General features: G+C 44.1%; 1 protein-coding gene across 1 annotated transcript in view; it reads left to right on the top strand.

Annotated features, from left to right (window-relative positions):
* Positions 1–21928, top strand: part of Taf3 (TATA-box binding protein associated factor 3) — a 196708-nt gene that overhangs the window by 129233 nt on the left and 45547 nt on the right. The gene's annotated exons all lie outside the window — the stretch shown is intronic.

The following is a 21928-nucleotide window of genomic DNA, read 5'->3' as shown; positions in this document are numbered from 1 at the left end:
GTAGGGCCTCACTCTGGTCCAGGCTGATCTGGAATTCACTGTGGAGTCTCAGGGTGGTCTCAAACTCATGGCAATCCCTCCTACTTCGGCCTCCCAAGTGCTGGTATTAAAGGTGTGAGCTACCACGCCTGGCCCAGTGGATTTGTTGATAGTCATTGTGGAGTCATGAACACTCTGTGTGATGGTGGGGAATTCCTCAGGATTCTTCTCCCGACCCTGTGGTTCTTACAGTCTTTCTGGCCTCCTCCTCACTGCTCCCGAGCCCGGGAGCACATGTTGCATGTCTCCATTACTGCTGCACTCTCATCTGCGCCTGACTTTATGCTGGTGGTTTTGGGTCTCCTCATCATCCACGCCATTTCCCATGGGTGGGGGGAGGTGGTTCTCGGGAACCACTGAGAGTAGCGCTCAGGGCTAATCCGCCACTACCTCTGTGATGCTTCCTGGGCCCTGACTTGTGATAGAGGAGACTGTCTTGTGCTGGTGTCTTCTGCCGATGGACGTTGGGTCTCACCAGTATTCACTGCCATCAGTAAAACGCAGATTCTCTAACCAAGAGTGAGAGCAGCATGGATCAAGGGGATTAAGCATAGATAAAAGACTTTTTTTTTAAAAAAGGCTTTATTTATTTATATTTTATTTGAGAAAGAGAGAGAATGGGTGCACCAGGGTCTCCAGCTGCTGCAAACAGCAGACATATGTGCCACCTTGTACATCTGGCTTACATGGGTCCTGGGGAATGAAACCTGCATCCTTTGGCTTTGAAGGCAAACACTTTTAACTGCTAAACCATCTCCCCAACCCTTAAAAGAATTTTTGATGGCCATTCTCTCTCCTTTTAGCCAAAGAATGCTGGGAGCATCCTTCTAGGGACTAGACCTTCCAAGCCATAGATTCCTGACTTAATGTTCTCATTACAAGCTGTGCATTCCCTCCCACTGAGCAGGTCTCATGCCTAGTCAGAGAGCAGTTGGTTACTCCCATAGCCTGGGTGCCACTATTGCATTGGTGTGTTCATCCTGCACTGCTGGTTGATTTTGTAGCTTTCAGAATCCCCTACTTGTTCACACTGCTGGTGACCACTCTTCCCCAGCTGCCCACGGCACCCTTTCCAGTGCTGAGAGAGATAGCCAGCAGGGGCTGACTTCCATCAGGTCCAACATGATCTCTTGATGTCCTGCTACCATGCTTCAGCAGTAGAGTCTTAACAGTTCAGATCACAGGGGTGACCAATTGCTTTGGCAATGGCCTGCATTGTTCTGGGGGCTTCAAGGTTCACTGTGGGGGGTAACCCTGGTCTGACACTGGATTTACCAGCACATGCTTCTGGTTGTAGGATAAAGCTTTTTCCTCCCCCTACAGGGTACTTCAGCCCAAAGTATCTTTCCTTTTCTTGTTCACAGTAGCATCTTGGGGGTTGGGGAAATGGCTTGGCAGTTAAGGAGTTTTCCTGTGAAGCCTAAGGACTCTGGTTTGATTACCAAGGACCCACGTAAGCCAAATGCACAAGGAGGCACATGCATCTGGAGGCCCTGGTGTGTCCATTCTCTCTTTCTGTCTGCCTCTTCCCACTCCCTCAAATAAATTAAAAATTTTTTAAAGTTACATCTTTTAATTAGCTAACGAGGAGGAAGGTTTCTAAGGTACTGATTTAAGCCATCATTTGCTTTGTGTATTTACCTCTCCCACTCCATGTATTCTATCCTTTCACTTGCCTTTTTTGGGGGGGAGATAATTTTTTTCTCTTTTTTTAATATATATATATTGACAACTTCTATACTTACAGACAACAAACCATGGTGTTTCCCTCCCTTGCCCTCCCCCACTTTCCCCTTCATAACTCTGCTGTCTGTCATATCTCCTCCCTCTGTCCATTAGTCTCTCTTTTAATTTGATGTCATCATCTTTTTCTCCTATTATGAGGGTCTTGTGTGGGTGGATATTGCTGGGCACTGCGAGGTCTTGGATATCGAGGCCAAATACTGTCCAGACAGTTGTATGTAAGGAGCAGTCCCCTTCCTTTGTCTCTTACAGTCTTTCCGCCACCTCTTCTGCAATGGACCCTGAGCCTTGGAGGGTGTGAGATGTTTCAGTGCTGGACACTCCCTCATCCCTTCTTCTCAGCACTGTGTTGCCTTTTGGGCCATCTCAGTGGTCATTGCCATCTGAAAAGAGAAGCTTCTCTACCCAGAAGTGAGAGTAACATTAATATATGAGTATGAACATTAAGTGTAGTGATTTCAGGGAAATATTGTGAGAGTAATATATGCATTTACAAGAGCAGGCTTTATACCCATAAGGCTCATGACCTCTCCTGCCATAGGCTTTTGATTAGGTTTTCAGTATTAGGCACGTATTCCCTCCTATAGAGTGGGCCTTCAGTCCAACTAGGGAACAGTTGGTTTCCCCCAGAACAGACATGCCATTATTATGCTCGTTCAGATATTTGCCCTGTTTGGCCAAACTTGAGGTTTCCAGTGTCCACTGTTTTCACTGCTGATGACTTCTGTCTCCCATAAGACTGCATACAGTAAAGCTTTTTCCAGTTTTCAGTTTGCTGGGCTATAGGGAGGAGGTATTCTGCTCAGCACCACCTTGATTTCTCAGTGATTTGCCACTCAGGCATGTGACATCTGCAGCAATAGGTCTGACCATCTCTTTCTCACGGGAGTCAAGGTCCTTGGCAATAGCCTGTAATGTTTTGGAGGCAACATAAGCCCCCCTGGCCAATGACTCACTAGGAGGTATCCCATCCCAGGCACTGAAAATTTTCTAGAAATAATCTATGGTTTCTGGATGTATCATTATTTTTAAAAAGTAGATTTTCATAGTCTTATACTAAATATCTTGAATTTTGATTGACCCCCCTCATCTTTCTTTTATATGATCTCTTCCCCTGACCTCGCTTAGGTCTTCCCCCTCCCTGTAATCTGTTTTTCTACTTACATATATACAACACCATCCTCTTAAGACCTTCCCTCTCCTGCCTCCCTTATAGCCTTTTTCTAGCTTATGGGCCTCTGCTACTGATTGTTGGTTCCAGATCACACACAAGTCTATACATTTGTAGCTAGGATCCACAGATAAGAGAGAACATGCGATGTTTGGCTTTCTGGGCCTGGATTACCTCAGTATAATCCTTTCCAGATCCATCCATTTCCCTGTGAATTTCATAATTTCAATTTTCTTTACTGCTGAATAGAACTCCATTGTATAGATATACCACATCTTTATTGTCCATTCCTCTGTGGATGTACATCTAGGCTGGTTCCATTTCCCAGCTATTGTAAATAGAGCAGCAGGAAACATGGTTGTGCAAGTATCTCTAAGCAAGTAAGAAGAGTCATTAGGATATATACCTAGGAGTGCTATAGCTGGATCATATGGCAAATCTATTTTTAGCCTTCTCAAGAACCTCCACACTGATTTCCACAATGGCTGTACCAGATTACATTCCCACCAATAGTGCAGAAGGGTTCTCCTTTTACCACAACCTCACCAACATTTATTGTCATTTGTTTTCTTGATGGTAGCCATTCTGATGGGAGAGACATGAAGTCTCAAGGTATTTATTTATTTTTTTTATTTTTATTTATTTTTATTTTTTTGAGGTAGGGTCTCACTGTAGCCCAGGCTGACCTGGAATTCACTAAGGAGTCTCAGGGTGGTCTTGAATTCATGCCAGTCCTCCTATCTCTGCCTCCCGAGTGCTGGGATTAAAGGCGTGCACCACCATGTCCGACTCAAGGTAGTTTTAATTTACATTTCCCTGATGGCTAAGGATGTAGAACACTTTTTTAGGTGCTTATATGCCATCTGTATTTCTTCTGGTGAGAACTCTGTATTTAGTTCAATAGCCCATTTTTTGATGGGGTTGTTTGATTTCTTCCTGTTCTGTTTTCCTCCACTTCCGATTTGAGTGTCCCTCTTCTCGTCGCCCACTGCCTCCCTTCTCCACACCGCACTAGCTTCCGTGCCCGCACTGCTGATGCTTAGGACAGACTGTACACAGACAAACTGAGAGCAGTAGCTGTGAATGGCACACGGCCGATCCTAAAAGGCAAAAGTGCAGGGCGTGCTGGCGCATCCTATGATGCTGTCACTGGGGAGCTTGGGATGTGGAGGTAGGAGTTCCAGGGGTTACAAGCAAAGACACTTGGCTACATCGTGTGTTCAAAGCCAGCCTGGGCTACATGTTACACACTGCCTCCAAGAGAAGAAGAGAAAGAAAAAGGAAAGAGCTAAAGTAAAAACCCAGTGGGGTTGTTACATTAGGTAGGTTATTCAGGGAAAGTTTCTCTGAGAATTGAGAATAGAGACTTCAAGGTACAAAGGAGAGGCTGCTCCAGGTTAGTGGCACTTGCCTTTAATCCCAGCACTTGGGATGCTGAGACAGGAGGAGCGATGTAAGATTGAGGCCAGCCTGGGCTACAGTGAGACCCTGCTGCATAAACCAAACAAAACAAAGGACAGAAACCAAAACAACAAACAGGCATATTAAGGAGAGGCCTTCATATCAATTGTACCTGCACAGAGAAAGGACCGCTTTACAGACCCTGAGGCTGGAATGAAGGTCATTGATTTAAGGTAAAGGGGACAGGTGTGGTTATACTTGAACCAGACAGAAAGGCTGAGAGAGTAAGAGAGAAAGGCTGTGGGGACAGAGGAGGTCACCAAGGGGATAGTACTGCAAAGAAGAGCACCCCAGAAGCTCTGCGCTGGAGGAGTGGCAGCATCTTGACCCTCACCTGCAAGGGTGCAAGGGGACATTCTAGGAGAGAGGTGACGTGTCTTGGGCTAGTGTGGTAGTTGTATGTTAAGCTGGAAAGATGTCATGGTATGGAAGTCATAAACACAAACAAAAGCATTTCATAACCGTATACAGCATTATATGATACTGATCAAATGTCAGTGAGTTAGACTGAGGTAAGTTGGCAACCTCTGGACTGGCCTGTCAGGAAAGGCGTCACACAAGAGGTCGTACGTGAGTTGCATTTTTAAAAATTCATTTTTACTTATTTATTTGAGAGTGACAGAGAAAGAGGCAGAGAGAGAGAGAAAGAGGGGAAGAGAAAGAGAGAGAGGGAGAGGGAGAGAGGGAGAATGGCATGCCAGGGCCCCCAGCCACTGCAAACAAACTCTAGATGCACGCGCCCCCTTGTGCATCTGGCTAACGTGGGTCCTGGGGAATTGAGCCTCGAACTGGGGTCTTTAGGCTTCACAGGCAAGCGCTTAACCACTAAGCCATATCTCCAACCCATGAGTTGCATTTTTAAACACAATTCTTATTGGGAACTTTAACAAATGAACATAATGCAGATTGATTGTATTCCCATCGCATCATGCTTCTGTGACCCCTCTCCGCTGTCCCCTTTCCACTGAGGGCCCTCCTCAGTGGGGTTATTAGTAATCCCGGTGGAATCATGAGTGACCCGTGGGTCCTGTGTGGAGATCCATGCCTCAGTACACCTTTCTACCCTGTGACTCTTACATTCTTTGTGCCCTGTCTTCCCCAGTGTTCCCGAAGACTTGGCAGACCTGTTATAGTCTCCTTTGCATGCTAAGCTCCCAGCAGCCTCTTATTTTCTGCCTTGATGAGCTTTGAGTCTTCTCACTGCCATCTCCCCAGAAAGGCTCTCTGGCTGGCGGTGGAGCCGGGTTCACAGTTAACCCACTTCTTCCTCTGCAGCGTTTCCTGGACCCTGGCAGATCAGACAGAGACGACTTGGGCTGTGCGTTCAGCTTTGTCGTTTTAATGGGTCTTGGCTCTTCCCAGTATTTACCACCATCTGTAAAAAGCAGGTTCTCCAACCAGGAGCCAAGTAACATTGATCAAAGGAGATACACATTTATTTAGAAAGTTATTTGATGGGCATAACCTCTCTATTTATTTGGCCAGAGAGCATTGTAAGCTTCCCTCCTTGGCTGTGACTTTTTAAGCCAGAGGCTCCTGATGTGCTTCTCAGTACTGGGTGTGGATTCCCTCCTACCCAGCGCTCCACACATCCAGTCACGGCCGCAGTTGATTGCCTCTGGAACTTAAGTGCTTAGCCCATTCATTGTATAGCTTGCCAGATGTACTTGTTGACATTGTTGGTGACTTTTATCCTCCAGCAGCTTACACGTGCCTCCGGCCCTCTGAGAGCTAGCCAGAGGGAACTGGCACCCACCTCAGTTCCAGTTCTTCACAGTGCCCTGGAACCACAGCTGATGGCGCCTTCAGCAGTGGGTTCTTACCGCCTGGTTCTCACGGTAACTGAGTACTTTGGCAATGGCCTACTTGGTTTTGGGGGCCACATGGATTTCTCTAGCCAACCGTTGAGCTGAATTTAAACAATTTTGGTTTGTTTGTTTGTTTTTGTATTTTGAGGGAGGGTCTTACTGTAGCCCAGGCTGGCCTGGAATTCACTATATATTCTCAGGCTGGCCTCAAACTACGATGAGCCTCCTACCTCTGCCTCCCAAGTGCTGGGATTAAAGGTGTGTGCCACCATTCTTGGCTCATTTAAATTTATTTATTTATTATTTATGGGAGGGAGGAGAGAGAATGGGTGTAGTAGGGCTACCTGTCACTGCAAATGAATTCTAGACACATGTTCCACTTTGTGTGTCTGGCTTTAAGTGAGCACTGGGGAGTTAAACCCAGGATGCCAGGCTTTTCAAGCAAGTGCCTTAAACCACTGAGCCATCTCTCCAGCCCTGCTGAGCTCTCTGTCCAGTCCTATACTTTTTTAAAGATTTATTTTTATTTATTTATTAGAGACAGGGAGGGCAGGGGAGAGAATGGGCATGCCAGGGCCTCTAGCCACTGCAGATGAATTCCAGATTCATGCACCACCTTGTGCTTCTGGCTTATGTGGGTCCAGGGGAATCAAACTTGGATCCTTAGGCTTTACAGGCATGCACCTTAATTGCTATGCCATCTCTGCAGCCCTAGTTTTTATTTTTAGCTAAAAATTATAATACATTTTTTCCACCAAAAGATTTAAATATGTTTACATAATCATGTGATACTGCTTTCATAATAGCAGCACTATACAAGTCTCCCTGGTGGACCTGTAAAACCAAAAGTGTTGTTTTCCTAGAAATACAGGTGTGGGGGTCTCCCACCAACTTCCCAGAGGAAACCGCCCACGTCCTAGGTTCTTCCTATCTGAAAGAACCCTGGCACATATCCACACTGGGCTTTCCTACAGGCATTGCAAACCTAGATCCCACAAGAAGTGACCATGAAATGCATATGCCCATCTTATGTTTGGATCTTCTGCCCTTAATAGGAATACAATCCCCTGCCATAAACTACATTATCTGTTCAGTGCAGTCACCTTTCTCCTGAGTTGCTGCATTCATCTCTCAGGTTCTGTTTTGTGCTCTCCCAAAGCCATTTGTCAACCCCACAGCTACTGTGATCCTACTGAAGTCAGATGAGTGAAAGCCTGGCATTTCTTGTTGCTCCGTGAGACTACTGTTGCAGTATTTGTGTGCCTGGGCATGAAGAGTCTTAAGTGAGCTAACTCTTCCATACACTTGGGCCTGTGTTTAGGGTTGACCCGCTTCTGATTTTCTCAAGGCCATCTATGTGTTTCTCCCAGTGCAAAGTGCTTGGTTTCTCTGAATGGCATTAATCTCTTCAGAAATCATGTCTTCCTTGGACCAAACTTTGCATGGGTCTTTTTGACCAAGCTGCAGGTTTTTAAGTTTTTCTGATTTGCTTTTTTTAGAGAAAGAGGATGAATGTGGGTGCACTAGGGCCTCCTGCCGCTACGACAAACTGCACGTGCAGCCACCTGGCGTTGCTGCCTTCCATGGGCTCTAGGGAGTCAAACCTGGCTCTCAGGCTCCGCAGGCAAGTGCCTTAACTGCTAAGCCATCTCTTCAGCCCTTAAGGTTAGTTTTATCTTCATGGTGACATAAAAACCTTAAAGGGAAGCACTGGGCGTCAGAAGTCCCAGTCTATCATGCGGAAAAGAGGTGGTAGGACCAAGCACCTCAGAGGCAAAAGCATGTGGCAGAGTCTGCTTCTTCGTGGCAAGGAGGAAACTGAGAGGGGAAGACACTAGGTATGACCTTCAGTGGCCCACCCCCATGTTCTGCGTTCTCCAGGTTACCTCTATCTCCTAAAGCTTGCGCCACCTCCCAAAATACTGCCACCAGCTGGGGACCAGGTGGTCCTCTCACAGTCCAGCCACAGCAGTGCGTGTGGAACATTTTGGGTTTGTGGATTACTTTTTCACAAGTTACTTTTAGGAACTCTACATACAAATCCATTATTTCCAATGAAACTTTAGTATCACAATTTGATATATACTTTAAGTATAAAATAGACTTTAGATTTCAAGAGCATAGTATAAAAAGAATGGAAAACAATCTCATTTTTATATTAATGTGTGTTGAAATAATCATGACGTGCTGAGTTAAGAGTATTATTAAGAGTAGTTTGAGCCAGGCGTGGTGGCGCACGCCTTTAATCCCAACACTCGGGAGGCAGAGGTAGGAGGATCGCCGTGAGTTCGAGGCCACCCTGAGACTACACAGTGAATTCCAGGTAAGCCTGGACTATAGTGAAACCCTACCTCGAAAAACCAAAAAAAAAAAAAAAAGAGTAGTTTGAGCCGGCCGTGGTGGCGCACGCCTTTAATCCCAACACTCGGGAGGCAGAGGTAGGAGGATCGCCGTGAGTTCGAGGCCACCCTGAGACTACACAGTGAATTCCAGGTAAGCCTGGACTATAGTGAAACCCTACCTCGAAAAACCAAAAAAAAAAAAAAAAGAGTAGTTTGAGCCGGGCGTGGTGGTGTGCACCTTTAATCCCAGCACTCGGGAGGCAGAGGCAGCAGGATTGCCATGAGTTTGAGGCCACCTGAGTCTACATAGTGGATGCCAGGTCAGCCTGGGCTATAGTGAGACCCTACCTTGGGGGGGAAACAGTAGTCTGACCTGTTTCTTTTGGCGAGTTTAATGTGGCTGCTGAGCAGTCTAAATTATATTATGTGCTTATGCTGTGTTTCTGTTGAGCATTGTGTCTCTTGAAAATATTTCTGAGTTAGTATATTATTACTACTGTTGTCAACAACCACATTTTATTTAATTAATTATTTATTTTTTTAGAGATAGCAAGAAAGAAAGAGAATTGGCACTCCAGGGCTTCAGCCACCATAATCGAACTGCAGATACGTGCACCAACTAGTGCACCTGTGTGACCTTGTATCACCTTTGTGCGCTGGCTTTACATGGGATCTGGAGAGTTGAACATGGGTCCTTAGGCTTCACAGGCAAGCACCTTAACGGCTAAGCCATCTCTCCAGCCAAACAATCACATTTTAGATAAGATTATTTCCAAGTTTGTAAGCTTCTTCTGAGTATACAGTTTGATTTTGATTTTTATGTTTATTTTGAGATAGGGTCTCACTCTAGCCCAAGCTGACCTGGAATTCACTGTGTGATCTCAGGGTGGCCTTTAACTCACAGTGATCCTCCTACCTCTGCCTCCCGAGTGTTGGGATTAAAGGTGTGCACCACCACACCCAGCTTGAATGTCTTTTATATTTGAGTTTTGGAACATAGATGTACAACAAATATTACTGAATAAATAAATGCAAGTCCCCATCCTTTGCTGGGCTTTTGTGCCCGCCTTTCAAATCCCACAGCATATTTCGCTGTCCCTGCTAGTTCCATTCTAGCTTTTGGAGTGTCAGAGCCACCAGACTTAGTTGGTGCTAGCTACAAAGTGATATAGGCAGAAGGTGATGTGTTCTCTCCTTTCTCTGTGCTCAGAGCGCACATTGGATGGTGCTCAGTAAATGCACAGCTCTTCCTCATGGCTTTTCTCTGTCACCTGAGTTCTGTAAGGAGCCAAAGTAAGCAAGAACTTTCGTGGATTTTCAGGGGGTTTTGTTTGTTTGTGATTTTCAGTTTTTTATTAGGAGTTGTTCATATTGTAAACAGAACTGTCACCACTATCACTGTTTCTGTCTGTTAGCACAGGTAGTGAATTGATAAAACTCATTTCTTTCCTTGAAGAATTTGTGATTAAAAAAAATTTTACCCAATCTAAACCAAGTTTGAGCCAGCTTATCATAATGGAGTTCTTTGTACATTGAAAGCAGAGTGCGCGTCCTTGCTCTAGTCACAGTTGAGGTGCACAGAAGGAGGGAGGCAAAACTGTGAATTCATTCATGAAGTCTACTTTTGAAATTACTTACATCTAAAGATTTCCCTATGTGTGGGGGGAGTAGTTAGAGGGAAAAAGAGAAACTAACTTGCTTAGACATGATTGTCAGTTTTCTTTTATTTTCTGTCTACTTAATGCTTTGGATAAACATAATGGAGTGCTGCCAGAAATTCAGGTGGCTGGATACTAATTTTGCTGAAATTAGATGGAACAGCTATCCCTGCCAATTTTCTACCAGAAATTTGACTCTTGTAAGATACAAATCTGGTCAGAAATAGAGTACTAATTTTCTAGTTAGTCTGTAAAGCCTTTGAAAGACTGATTACTCCTATTTTAGCTTTTACTTTTTATTTAGGAAACAAAATCAAAGAAAACCAAGATGCAACATAAACTACTGCATGTTTTTCTCAGTGACCCAAATGTAGACTTGCAGTGTGAAAGGAGGGATAGCTATCACTTTGTCTGCTGTAGAGCAGGGATAACCCTCAGAAAACAATTAGTGCATCTCTCAAACTACTGTAGTTGTTGAATAATTGTTCAAGTAACAGTCAGTGTGGAATACAAAGGGTTATCTTTTAGCTAATCCTCAAGTAATGGAATTGGTATATCTCTGATTTTTCTCTTAGCCTTCCAGGGTTTAGAAGAATGAGACAAAAGTGATTATGGGAACTAGAAGGAGCCACTGGAGGCCACAACGTAAAGGAGACCTTATCTTAAGCAATTAATCAAGAAACTCATATTGTGGGACAATTATTCAGAGTTAATTCTAAAATAGCTTGAGAGCCCCAGGTCTTAAGATTTTTTTATCCCTGAATTTTGTCAAGGTCATTTAGAGCGCTAGGACAGTGTTCAGTTAGAGTAAAGGTGTCATTAAAAGTGCGTAGAACACACCCACCACTCGGTGCAGCGTGCGCATGTCGGCGTCACTGTTCTCACTGGATAGTGGCCAACTGCGAACCTGGGATGAGGCCGAGGCCTCGGGCTCGTCAGCCTTGCTCCACGTGCAGTCTTGAGTGCAGTGCACCCGGGAAGCCCTAGGGTTAGAGGACTGCATTCGAGGTCTGAGGTGGGTGCTGGGTTTGTCTCTCACACGAGTTGGACAGTAGGGCTCATGCTTGTCTCATGAGAATTTATGTGTGACATTTTATATAATAACTTATTTCCTATTGGCTTCATTTGTTTTAGTCTGGCCAGTCACCTTCAATTTCCTGTGACTGTGAATTTTTCCACTGGTAGAATAAAGTACTATTATTTTCCAGAACTTTTGTGTATATTTCATGAGAATTTATCTTCCTCATCTGCAGAGGGAGGATGTGAAGCTCTCTCCTCGGCTTTCTCTCCCTGCCTTTCCTTTCTTCCACGCAAGCTGAGCTCCCGATGCAGGCCAGTGGTTCCTCGCTGCCTTGTGTGCTCTCTGATGCCTCAGTGGGCAGAGGCCGAGCCTTGGGATCCCTGCTGTCCCTGTGCCCTTCTACACAGGGCCACCCAGCAGCTTCTCTGCCGCGGCCAGCAAGCCCACAGCATGACCTTTGCTCTGGCTCTCCTTGTTTCCCAGGAAGGCTTGTTCAAAGCATCACCCAGGGCCACCTCTTCTCTGTGGTCTAGCTGCAACCTCATTCGTCCTTCCCCAGTGACTCTCTCCTAGCTCTGTCTTCTCCTCATTCTTAATCACTGTGAATTATCCTTTGTGTTTATTTGTTGCCTCTGGTTCTACTAATAAAATCTGTGAGCACAGAAACCTTGTCTTTTGTTTACTTACCTTTAAATTGCCTAAGGTGACTTACCATATTGCATCATGAGCTTGAGAAAGATCAAATTTTAAAATCCAAAGTCTAGTTTCTGTTGAACCACTATCCATTCACTCCATCACTGGTCAAAAAAGAGTTGAACCGGCATCAGCCATTTGTATTCATCAGCAGCTTATAACGGTTTACACTGACAGTGAGATTAGTTCCTGTCTCAGCGAGGCTGTTCGGGAGAACAGGCAGCAATGACATTAATAATCAGACAGAAATTGTTCCTTATTTGGGATCATAGCATGGCCACAGACCACTTTTTTGAAAAGACACTGTCAAGCTTGAGCTTGAGAGAGACAGAGAGAGAGAGGGAAGGAGGGAGGGAGGGAGGGAGGGAGGGAGGGAGGGAGGGAGGGAGGGAGGGAGGGAGGGAGGGATGGTCTAGCCAAAGGAAGAATGTTGCTGAGAAAAGCAGACCCTGGAAGGAAAAAAACCTCACTCTGTTCCAGAAATTTCAAAACATGGTCATGTTGCTGGAATACAATGTCTTTACATGACTGTTCTTTGAATTCAGCTAAACTGTATCCTAATTTGAATTTGGTAAAACATCTAGTCACACGTGTCGTGATATCATACTTCACCAGGCACACACTCTTTATAGAATGCTTGTGAGAACTTCAATTATGTTCAAATAAAAATATTTTTAATGTCAGTAGTCCATACAAACATGCAATGTTGAATGCATACAGTCATAAACAATTGATCTTTATTTGCAAATTCTAGTCTGGTTTTGTCAATTTGTCTACTCACTAACAGGTATATGTAACCCTAGAATACTCATGACACTCTTAGAATCATTTGAGTACATGTGTGAAATGATTAAAGAAATTGCATAACCTGACATTTAGGTTCCCAGCTGAGATAGAACAGGGTAACCCTCCACCTTCCCTTCAGCTCTCACACTAAACGAGTATCATTTTTGTGCTCTGTGTTTAATAGCCTATGTTGTATGCGTTTTGCTTTCTGTTGGTGACTTTTGCATTTACAGTGGCTCTCAGCAGACCTCTAAATTGTTGTACATTATTCTGACACACAAGCCTCTGATTGCCTCACAAGGGAGGAAGTGTGTATCAGCACAGTCTTCCTTCAGGTGTGAGCTGTAGAGCTGGTAGCCAGTGTTAAGAAGTGCATACTAAGCAAGGTACTTTTAAATAGAAACACACACAGCTGGCTTCAGTGTAACCCCTACACTCAGGAAGCTGAGGCAGGGGGATTGCCACAAATTCCAGGCCAGCCTGGCTTATTATATAGGAAGTTTCAAGCCATGCTGGGCTATCAAGAGAAATTGTGTCTCAAAAAAACACAGGAATTGGGACGGGAGGGATGGCTTAGCAGTTAAGGCATTTACCTGCAAAGCCAAAGGACCCAGGTTCGATTCCCCAGGACCCACATTAGCCAGATGCTCAAGAGGGCACACGTGTCTGGAGTTTTTCTGCACTGGCTGGAGGCCCTGGCTCGCCCATCCCCACCCAATAAATAAATAAGTAATTGTAAAATAAAATATTTTTTAAAACACAGGAAAGGAAAGGGAAGGAAAATGGAGGATAAAGGACAGTGGAGGAAGAAGGAGACAGGAGTGGTCAAACACTTGCTGAACAAGTGTGAGAACCTGGGTTCACATCCCCAGCACTCACATCAATACTAGGCAGTTTTGACAGCCTGCCTGTAACCCCGCTGCTCAGGAGGGGTAAGGGATTCTTGGGGCAAGCTGGCTAGCTACAGCTGAAACTGGGAGCTCTGGGTTCAGGCGAAAGGCCCTGCCTCAGTAAATAAGGTGGAGATGATGAGGAAGACCTCCAGCATCAAGACCGAAGGAAATAAAATTAAACGCAAAGTTATGTGCTGAGCATTTGATCCAACCAGACCCTCACAGGAACCTAATCCCATATTTTCCTTAGAAGCGATGTTTTGATACTTGCAATTCAGTGTTTGCAGCATCCTTATAGAAATAACAGGGATAGGGACTGGGGAAATGGCTCAGAGTTAAAGGGGCTTACCTGTAAAACCTGGCCGCCTGGGTTCAGTTCCCCAGCCACTGCCATAAAGTCAGATGCAAAAAAATAGCACATGCCTCTGGTGTTTGTTTTGCAGTAGTAAGAGACTTTGGTGTGCCCGTATGTACATGTGAATAAATAAATAACATTTTAAAAAATTAACAAGCACTGATTATACACGTATGTGTGAATGCACAGTGACATGTTGCTGTGTTGCAGGTCACCTGAAGTTCAGCCATTTGAAGCAGCAGTTCTCTGTCAGCTCAGTCTTGCGCTCAACAGTTTGGTTTGGCTGAGCTGTGCAGTTCCTCTGCCGACCTGCTGGGCTCCCTGTAGCTGCGGCCCACTGGGCCTCAGCGGGCTCACTTCCATATCTGCTGCTGTGGCTCGGGCTTTAGGCTCTTTACTTCTCATAATTTAGGTTTATTCACAAGGCAGTGGTTGCAAGTTCCCCAAGAGTTGCACGAGGCCGAGCTCCAGTGTGCAAGTGGTTTTCAGGCCTCTGCTTATGTCACCAGCTGACCCACTGGCCAAAGTAAGTCACATGGTGACTCTTGATTAGCACTGTATTTGACCATCAATAGATGCAGGGAGGCAAAGCATTTCTGTGCTTTGGTTACTTCTTTACAATGTCACTCATATATTAAACACTTCTCTGAGTACATACTTGGTTTTACAGTCACTCAAAAGTCGAAGAGGTGCTACTTTCTGTTAACCCAAATTGTCAAAGCAAATTGAATTTTAGAAAGAGGAGGCGGCCATATAGCCAGCGATGGGCAGAGGCCTATGATACATGTCTGTGTTGTTACCAGGTTTCTATTCTTTCTTTCTGTTTTGCCTTCTGATAGATATGTAGCTAATTTGTCTTTTTCTGAGGTAAAGCAGTAGATTGGTTTTATTAATCAGGAAGGAAGAAACTGCCATTGTTTCTCTCAGAGACAGCTGCATCCTGCAGTAGTCTTCCTACTGTATGGCAAGTTTAAGAAAACCATGATCATGGAAACTGTGAATACACGGTACTGATTATAAATTTGATTCACACCCAGGGCTTATATCCTAAAAATGGGATCTTAGTTGTAACAAAATTTATTCTGAAAGACTTAAAGGAAGATGATTAAAATATTAGAGATATTGACATTGTCTCGAGATCTACTTGTATTTATTTCTTGTGAAAAAAATCCACAGTATTACCAGAGCTAGGCCCTACTTTGCTATTGTAATCATAGTTGAACCGAGAAGGGTGATTAACGATAGCAACTCATTGTATCTGAGGAGGACAGAAAATAGGAGATGTTGTCGTTATCATAAATCATATAATAAATAACCAAAAAGAAATACTCAGATGCTTATGTGGTGTCAGCAGCCAGCCTTTTCAAGCACGCTAGCCCAGGATGTAGCCATAGAAACCCCAAAGTCATATTGCTATCTTGGCCTTGCTGCGGTTATGTGATACAACACTATTAACATATAGATTAGGCCATTTATAATGCTAGGTGTCATTTCAGGTTGGCTTGCTTATATAGCATTTTAGTCTTTTATGGAACACAATGTTAGTGAAATAGTGCTTTTCCGCAGGTCAGTGTGTGTATATATAGGTATTTCTAAAATATCCTCCGTACTCTACTACGTATTGATTGACTAGACTCATAAGAATTGTCATTGCTTAATTGTCTTGTCTTTGCGATTAATTTCATTTTCAAGCAAATGGGTTTGCTTAAAAATATATATCCACTTCTACATGTTGAATTATGTTAAGGGCTTGACTTCTATTAAACTATAGACAGGATAGTATGTAAAATATCTTACGCAGAGATGTAGATGGAATTAATTTTTTTTAGTTGCAGGGTAAACTGTTGGAAAGGATGATGCATGCTGGTGTCACTGCTGCTCTTTTCCTCCCCGGCCTTTAGTGTCTGTCTGTCACCCTGTTACCAGCCAACCACCCCAGACTCCCTCTCCTTGCAGCAGCCTCTCACCTGAGTCTGACTTTCCTGGAAAAACTTGTGCTTCACATCCATTTGCTCCTCAGAATTCCATCCAATTCTTCACTTAGGTGCCGTCTTCTCTGTCCTCTTTGCCCCAAAGTAGTCTAGCTTTGTGTTAGCTCACTGTGCTTAAAATGTCTGCACAGGTCCAGGGAGATAGCTCCGTGGTTAAAAGTATTTGCTGTACAAGCCCCACAGTTGGAGTTCAGTCCCCCAGAACTCATAAAGCTAGACACAAGTGGCGCATGTGTCTGTAACCTCACGCAGTATACCATGGGCAGTGGGAAGCAGGTAAGGGAATAACCAAAGCCTGCAGGCCAGCTGCTGTGGCGTTCATAGACGCTGCCTCAAACAAAGTAGCAGGCAGAGATCTACACCCAAGGTTAGTTATCCTTGGACCACCAGTCACATGCCAGGGCATGCTTATGGCCATACACATGACAGGGAGCTGGAGAGACGACTCAGCAGTTACAGGGGCTTGTTTGCAAAGCCTGATGGCTTGGGTTAGATTCCCAGGACCCACATAAAACCAGGTGACCAAGGTGGAACATACATCTGGAGTTTGTTTGCAGTAGCAAGTGGCCTTTGTGCACACATTCTCATTCTCCTTGTAAATAAGTATTTTGTTCTGTCAAGGTAGAGTCTCATTCTAGCCCAGGTTGACCTGGAACTCACTCTGTAAAATCCAGGCTGGCCTCGAATTCACAGCAATTCTCCTACCTCTACCTCCTGAGTACTGGGATTAAAGGTGTGTGCCACTGCACCCAACCAAAATATTTAAAAAAGAAATCATACATATGGGGCTGGAGAGATGGCTTAGTGGTTAAGGCGTTTGCCTTCAAAGCCAAAGGATCCAGGTTTGACTCCCCAGGACCCACGTAAGGCAGATGCAAAAGGGAGCATGCATCTGGAGTTCATTCGCAGTGGCTAGAGGCCCTGGTGCACCCATATTCTCTCTCTCTCCCTTCCCCCCACCGCCTATTTCTGTATATCTCTCTCTCAAATGAATAAATAAAAATGAAATATTTTTTTAAAAAATCATACATACAATACATATACCAGCCCCCCCCCAATGCAGAAAACAGAAAGGAAGAGAAGGAAGGTGGGAGGTAAGGAAGCTGGGGAGAGTAAAGTGCTTAGTACCCATATTAAAGCAAAACAAAACTGAGCATGGTGACCCCTACAATCCAGCACTGGGGAGGCAGAGATAAGGAGGACCCCTGGAGCTCACGAGGCAACCAGTCTAGAGAAAGCTTGTCTCGAAAAGAGGCAACTGTGGCTGCAGAGAGGGCTTAGCAATTAGGGTGCTGGCCTTCAAAGCCCAAGTTTGATTCTCCAGTACCCATGCAAAGCCATATGCACAAGGTGGCACATGCATCTGGAATCCCTGGCATGTCCATTCTGTCTCTGTCTCTGCTCGAAAATAAATAAGAAAAATATTTTAACAAATAAAAATAGAGCTCGAGAGATGGCTTAGTGGTTAAAGCACTGGCTAAGCACCCAGGTTCGGCTCCCTAGTGCCCACATAAACCATATGCACAAGGTGGCGCCTGCATCTAGAGTCCGTTTGCAGTGGCTGCAGGCCCTGGCCCACTCATTCTCTATCTGTCTGTCTCTCTGTGTATCTAGTTATCATCTTCCTGTCTATCATCTGCCTCTTTCTCAAATTAATTAATTAATTAAATTTTTAAAAATTAAAAAATGAGATAACTATTGTGAAGATAACTGCTCAATTAAAAAAAATGGGGCAGAAGAGATGGCTTAGGGTTAAGATGGTTACTGGCAAAAGACTTAGTTTTAGTTTCTTTAGTACCCATGTAAGCCAGATGGCTAAGGTAGTGCACGCATTTAGAGTTCAGTGCAGTGGCTAGAGGCCCTGGCATGCTCATTGTCTGTCGCCTTGTCGGCCTCTCTCTCTCTAACACAATTAAATTTGGGTTTTTTGTTTGTTTGTTTGTTTGTTTTGTTTTGTTTTTCGAGGTAGCTGACAATTAAAATTTTTAAAGTTTTTTTTTTTTTTTTAATTAGCCTGGCGTGATGGCGCACACCTCTAATCCCAGCACTCGGGAGGCAGAGGCAGGAGGATCACTGTGAGTTCGAGGTCAGCCTGGGCCAGAGTGAGACCCTGCCTCGAAAAAAATAATTAAACATTGACAGCAACATCTTAATGACATGACCTTTTCCAAGACATAAAGTAGTCAGAATTCCAAGCACCAGAGCTGCCATGGTGGCTCATGCTTTTAATTGCAGCAGTGGAGAGGCTCAAGAAGGGCCAGCCTGAGTTTGCGGTCAGCCCTGGTTACACAATGTGTCCCAGGTGGGCCTGGACCAAAGTGAGACCCTGCTGCACACAAACAATAATAACACAAATCAGAATGCCAAGCACATGGCTTGTTTTTCAGTGGAATGTTTAAGAGCGGGAAAAGCTTGTCCTGCTCTTTATCCCTCATACATGATCAATCACATATAAAGATGGCCTGGGTAATATGAAACACTTAGACAGAGCTCAGATGCCAGTCTTTATATCGTATAGGTTAAAAAAAAATCTTAGGTTTCGGAGGGATTAAGTGGGCTGTTCTAAGTTGAACTGTGGTTGTGGGAACACATCCCACTTTCAGTCCATATTTCTAGTCACCATTTTTATTTTGAGTCTCTATATATACCTTGTCTGGATTCCCACCCTACCATTTAAACTGGAGGCCAAGACATTGTGTCATATGTGACTTTTTATCTCTAGAGTCTAACATAATGATAACCATATTGGCATTTAGATGACATACGGTGGGTGAGTGAATGAATGAATGAATGAATGAATGAATGAATGAATGAATGAGTCACACTTCAAGGAACTGGTTAAGATAAATACATCTTATATCCAAATAATATGAAGGTGGTTTTTGAAGAAAGAAGAAACACTTTAGATAATCTCACTAATAAAAAGGGGGAATGTTAGTACACACCCGTAATCCTAGCATTCCAAATGAAAGCTGAGGGCAGGAGGATCACAAGTTTGAGGCCAACCTGGGCTGCAGGGAGTGGCTGAGACTGCCCAGGGAACATCATGACCCTATCACAACAACAAAATGATTTTGTATATATGCTTTTTTAAAGGTATGGATATTTCTTTTTTTTAAAAAAAATTATTTATGTAAGAGAGAGAGAGAAAGAGAGAGGGAAACAGACAGATAGAGAGTATGGGCATGTCAGGGCCTCCAGCCACAGCAAACAAACTCCATATACATGTGCCACTTTCTGCATCTGACTTATGGAAATTGAACCTGTGTCCTTAGGCTTCACAGGCAAGCACCTTAACCCCTGAGCCATCTCTCCAGCCCTATATGTATACTTTTTTTCTCTAAAAATAATCACAAGAAATCTAATTAAGTGCATTTAATTTGGAGGAAATACATGTGGGTAGCATTTTATTGTCTTTTTAGTTAAGATTTAAAACGAGAAGTGTATTTTCTGCTTAGTTTGTGAACATGCCCCTGAATTAAAAGTCTGCTGCATGTGTGTGGTTAATGAGCCCAAAAGCTTCTATGCCATGTGCAAGCAATTTCCTTTCCCCAATGTCTACAAGCTTTTTAGATGATAGTGTTTCATTAAAGGCACTTACTGTTTTAGTTAAAAAAATATTCTTTTCTAAGTCAATATTTATACTAGCATAAAATTCACCTCCCCCAAATCCTTGTGGTGTATTCAGACCCCATTGCCTTGTTTTGTTTCTGTTTGAAAAGGTTGGTAAACAAGCATGGTTTTCTCATTATTCCTCAAGGAAATATAGTGAGTCTGGGTTGTTTGTATCATGGAGGGACAATTGTCATGATGTTTGTATTGTCCTGCCCTGCCCCCATCAGCTTTTGTGAAGTTTTGAAAAAATGGACATTAATATGAATGCATTTTGTTTATTTCATGTGATTTGAAGAGAATATGTATCCAATCATTCATATTATTTAACATAATTTCCTTTGTGTTGCTGATGAAAATGTATCCAGATACGTTGCTTAACTTTCCATCACTACCCAACCTGAGGTAGCCATCTTGTAAGGGAGGAAGGCTATTTTGGCTCACAGTTTCAGGTCTCGTCCATGATTAGCCAGCACTGTGGCCTGTGGCCGAGCCACACACCATGGTCGAATAGAAGCAGGTCTGCCCCCTCATGACCTGTTCCCTTATAGGCCCTACCCCATGAAGTTTCTACCCCTCCCAATAGCTAGAAGGTAGGGAACAAGCCTTTAACATATGTGCCTTTATGGGACAGTTAAAACCCAATCTACAGCACACTGTAAAGTTCTTACTGAGCCTGGGAGAATAGCTCAGCTGTTAGAGGCTCTTGCTTGTAAGACCTGTTGCCCAGGTTCAGTTTCCAAGACAGCCCAGTATCTTACATTCATTTGCCCTGGCATGCCTATAAACACATACATGTAAATAAGTGTTAGAAAAAAGAAAAGTTTTTATTTTAGCAACTTTTTTCTATGATTGAACCATATGGCATGTATATTTTTAGTGAATCTATATGAAAAATGGAGCTGTTTTAATAAACATAAACTTTCACTAGCGAGTTCAATGTTTATTTATTTATTTATTGAGAAAGAGGCAGACACACAGAGAGAGAATGGGCACACCAGGACCTCTAGCCACTGCAAACAAGCTCCAGACACATGCACCACCTTGTACATCTGGCTTACATGGGTACTGGGGAATCAAACCTGGGTCCTTAGGCCTCACAGGCATGTGCCTGTAACAGCTAAGCCATCTCTCCAGCTCATGACTGACTTCTTTAAAGGACCAAATAGAGACCAATTCATAGTCCTTCTTCTTCTGCTTCTGATGGGACCAGTGCAAAGCCACATGCTCGGATGTGTTTATCTAGAAGCTCCCATATGGTGGTGTGCTCTGGAAAGGTGCCCACAGGCAGGCACTAGTTAGAAGGTATTGCAGCCATGCAGAAGAGAGGTGCAGGGGATTAGAACTAAGAACAGAGAGGCATGGGGCAGGGGCACATTAAAGTAAACCATGTGTGCCCAGAAGTTCCAATTTGGAGGGGAAGTGGGGAAAGTAATAGTCTGAAATGACTCCTTTGTGCTTTGCCTGAGAGAGCTGGTGGCGCCATTATCGGTCACTGTGCTGCACCATTCTTTTCACCTCACGGTGTCCAGTGCCACATTTATGTAGCTGGTCACCCCTAGTTGCTCTTACTTAGCCTTCATTCTCACTGGCCTCAAGCCTCACCTTCCTTTTGAAAACTTGCTCCATTGTTCTCTTTGGCTTCTGATCTTCCACATATTTCTTTTGTTCTTCTACTTCTGGTACATACATGTTAGGTATTCCTCAAAGGTCTCAGCTGCCACCTTGTACTTCACCCTGCCCATAAAAACTCTTCAGGATTGAACTAATCATCATTCTTCATTTCCTATTTCTTCTTTCTGTTAATGGCAACAGTTACCATCCTGGGCTAGAAAGGCCTGAACTTTGTTTGAATCCTTCAATAATTCTTCTTCCTTCTTCTTCTTTGTTGTTGTCGTTTTGTTTTGTTTTTTGAGGTAAGGTTTTACTCTAGGCCACTCTAGGGTGACCTGGTACTCCCTATGTAGTTTCAGGGTGCCTTTGAACCCACAGCGCTCCTCCTACCTCTGCCTCCTAAGTGCTGGAATTAATGTGTACGCCACCACGCCTGGCTCATCCTTCAACTCTTACACTTGATCTTTTGTCAGGTCCTATCCATCCTGTCTTCAGGACATCAGTTCGTTCCAGTGCTGCCTACCCCTTGTCACTGTTCTAATTTAGTCTCTTTTCTCCTCATAGCCGGATCACATCAGTAGCCGCTACCTGGTCTGTCCTTTGGCTTCTATTGCCTTCCATCCTCATGCATCATGTGTTCCTACCGGGAAAGTCTTCTTAACATCTACCCTAGCCTTTCTCTCCCTCGTCTAAAACCCTCCTGCACCCAAGCTACCAATAGAAGCCAAGTCCTGGGACCTG

Source organism: Jaculus jaculus, chromosome 15 (assembly GCF_020740685.1).
Source record: "Jaculus jaculus isolate mJacJac1 chromosome 15, mJacJac1.mat.Y.cur, whole genome shotgun sequence".
In the NCBI taxonomy this organism is placed as follows: Eukaryota; Metazoa; Chordata; class Mammalia; order Rodentia; family Dipodidae; genus Jaculus; species Jaculus jaculus.
Note: the sequence above shows the minus strand (reverse complement) of the source record. Positions and strands in the feature narration are given on the sequence as shown.